Source organism: Rousettus aegyptiacus, unplaced genomic scaffold (assembly GCF_014176215.1).
Source record: "Rousettus aegyptiacus isolate mRouAeg1 unplaced genomic scaffold, mRouAeg1.p scaffold_m13_p_12, whole genome shotgun sequence".
NCBI lineage: Eukaryota > Metazoa > Chordata > Mammalia > Chiroptera > Pteropodidae > Rousettus > Rousettus aegyptiacus.
The window spans coordinates 58,712,936-58,716,156 of record NW_023416287.1 but is presented as its reverse complement, the minus strand read 5'-3'; the positions used below and the strand labels follow the sequence as shown (position 1 = coordinate 58,716,156).

The 3,221-nt window shown below is 38.6% G+C and overlaps 1 pseudogene; it reads left to right on the top strand.

The window, feature by feature from the left end:
- Window positions 1-2,512: 2,512 nt before the first annotated feature.
- On the top strand, window positions 2,513-2,631 carry LOC118610096 (annotated as a pseudogene).
- Window positions 2,632-3,221: the final 590 nt, after the last annotated feature.

The window sequence follows — 3,221 nt, the reverse complement described above, 5'->3', positions numbered from 1 at the left end:
CAATAGCATTATTAAAGATGCAACAATGTAGTAGTTAGAAATTTATTCACATTTCACATTAGTCCCCCTCCTCCAACTAATATTTACTATTACCAGTAAAATATACAATAACAACCATTTATTGAGTATTTTCAGTGTGGGGGGCACTATGCCTTGTACTTTAAAAGCATTCTCTGACTTAACTATAAAAGTGAACAATGAAATTGAATTAGCCATGTACCAGACATCGTTCTAAGCGTACTATATGTATTAATTTACTTATTCCTCACAAAAACCCCATGAAGCAAGTACTATTATCACATTTTACAGATGAAGAAACTGAGGCACAGCAAAATTAAACAACTTTTCCAGAGTTATATACCTAATTAAGAGGTAGAGCAATAATTCAAACTCATATAGTCTGCTCCAAAGGCCATGCTCTCAACTCTTACTTCATAATTGCATTTTCAACATATCTCCACGAAATATATATTGCAATTACTCTTTATTATAAGTAAGGAAATTGAAGTTTAAGATGATTAAATGATTTCACTAATTGGACAGCCAGGAAGTGGCTGAGACTGGACTTGAGCTCAGGCCTTTCTGGCACCAAAGCATAGGGGCTAGAGGCCTATGTTATTTCTTCTATCGGCCGTGGTTCATTGGCTGGTGTATATATTCATTCTTCCTCCTCAAATAAAGGGAAATCCATTTGAATGGATATTGAGTGCTAGACACTATATTTGATGCTGAAGATTAGATGGTCCTTCCCTTCAAAGAGCTTTCCTTCTAGTTGTGAAAGTGCTGATGCTAAAGTTGTCATTCAAGTACATGGAGAGGCTAAAACAATGACCTCTTCCCCATGCTCTTTGTCACCCAAAAAGATTCTGTGAGGTTGGTGGCTGTAGCTATGGGCGTAAAGAAGAACATTGACTATGTCCCTTCCTCAGTTAAAAATATCTCTGGTGACAAATCAGCATTTTTTATGTTAATTGCAAAATACCCTAAGCCAACTCATGTTGCTTGAAGCTGTCGTTAACACATATTTGTTGTGGGCTCACTTTCTTCTGCCCATTCTGAATGAGGGTCCTTCTGCATCTCCCTGCTCTGCCTTCACGGTTATGGTTGCTGTGGGCTGTTGAGTTGTGCTGAGTAAGGCATCATTTCTAGAAGTGACCATGCTCAAGGACTTCAAAAACAGTACTGAGGGACATTAACAAAACATCTTAGGAGACTAACAGTGTCTTATAGGTAACCTCAAGAATAACCTTTCTGAATCTGCTACTTGTTGGCCAGGCAATCTTTGATCACTCAATTTCTATGTGTCTCATTGTCTTCCCTTGTATTATGTTGATAACAATAAGATCCTTTGCTAGAGTTGTTGTGAGGATTAAATAAGTTAATTCATGCAAAGCTCTTAGAACAATGCCTAACAATTGATGTTAGCTGCTGTTTCTCCTTTTTCTCCTCTCCCTCCTCCTCCTCCTTGTTGTTATTATTATTACTTATTATGATCAAATTTAATGTTTGCTACTAGTTTCTTTTTTCTTTAGAGTTGATAATATATTAGTAGTGCTAAGTTTTTCAAGTGGGGAAAGAACATGTTGTTACTCAATTTTATTTTTACCAACTCTAAGTCAATAATCTGAGCAGAATTTAATTTAAAAAATATTTTTATACTCTACATTGCCTAAGTAAGTATTGGTGTAAATAGTATTTGACCTTAGTAAATAGATCTGAAAAAAACTCTTTAACTGTATTCCATTCATGGAAGTATGAACTTTAACAAAAAAAAAATACAGAGAAATCCAAACTCACCAAAGGCAAAAGGATAAAATAAATGGTCTGTATTCCATTTAAAACTTTATATTTCTATGAATCTTCTGAAATCAGAAAAAAAAAATCGGTCAAGGAGGTGTGTTATTGTTGGCATTGTTGAAGTGCTGAAACATTCTGTATGTAATCAGAAAAAGTTCAAGTCATCAGTCACATCCACCAATCACTGTTCAAGAAGTACAAACAAAGGTACAGTTTTGAATTAAATGTTTGTCTGCGATCCTCCCACTGAAGTCTTTGTCTTTAGTCATCCCACGTTTACTGAAAAGCCTCTGGTTCTTAATGACCCACATTAACTTTAGCTATTACTTCATTCCTCCTCTCCCATGACTCCAGGCTGTCTTCTAAGCCACAAACCCACTGTTTCACAAGATGAAAAATGCTCTCTCCTATCACAACCTGTGGTAAGAGAGAGGCCTTAATATCATCTTGATATGATAGCACCTGATAATGATGCCATTAACATGTATCAATACTAGAAAAGTAGAAAATGTGCGATGGTTGTGGCTCTTCTGTTTTCTAAATTAATTGACTAGCATAAAGGACTACAAAATTGGACTCCAAATCAAAAGGAGATATCTCTAAGAGGTTAGTTACAGCCCAGCTTCTGGGAACAGGAATCCTAAAGAGAAATAAGTGACAAACATCTGGGAAGTCGGAATGAACCTCACTGAATGCAATTCAACAAAGAAGGGAAGTCTATGGCCATGCCACCCTGAATGTATCTGATCTTGTCTGATCTCGGAAGCTAAGCAGGGTCGGGCCTGGCTAGTACTTGGATGGGAGACCACCTAGGAAGACCAGGTACTATAGATGTTTAAAAAAATTAAAAAAGAAGGGAAAGGGAGGGGAGGAGAATGAGAACAAGGAGAACAATGTATCGCTTCTCTATAGCTTAGCAACAAGTCACCCCAAGGTCTAGCGACTTAAAATACCAAGCCCAAGATTAGGGTGTAGCTAGAAAGCATGCACTTACATAGCATGCAGAGTGAGCACCTCCTTAAATTTTGTACCCTAGCCACCTGACTTGCTTCACCTTAGTCCTGGCTCTTTGAAACAACAAAAAATATTTATAATCTCACAATTTCAGTGAGTCAGGAGTTTGGGAGCAACTCAGCCAGATGGTTTTACCTCAAGGTGTCTGATAAAGTTGCAGTCCCAGGGTCGGCAGGAATTGCAGTCATCTGAAGGCTTGATTGGGGCTGGAGGAGCTATATCCAAGGTGGCTCAGTCACACAGCTGGCAAGCTGGTGATGGCAGTTGGTAGGATGCCACAGGGTGCTCCACGTGGGCCTCCCACAGGTAGCTTGGGTTTCCTCATGACGTGGCAGCTGGCTTCCCAGAAGACTGAGAGAGCCAAGAGGAAGGATGTGGAAGTCACAATATCTTTCTTCATCTACTCTCAG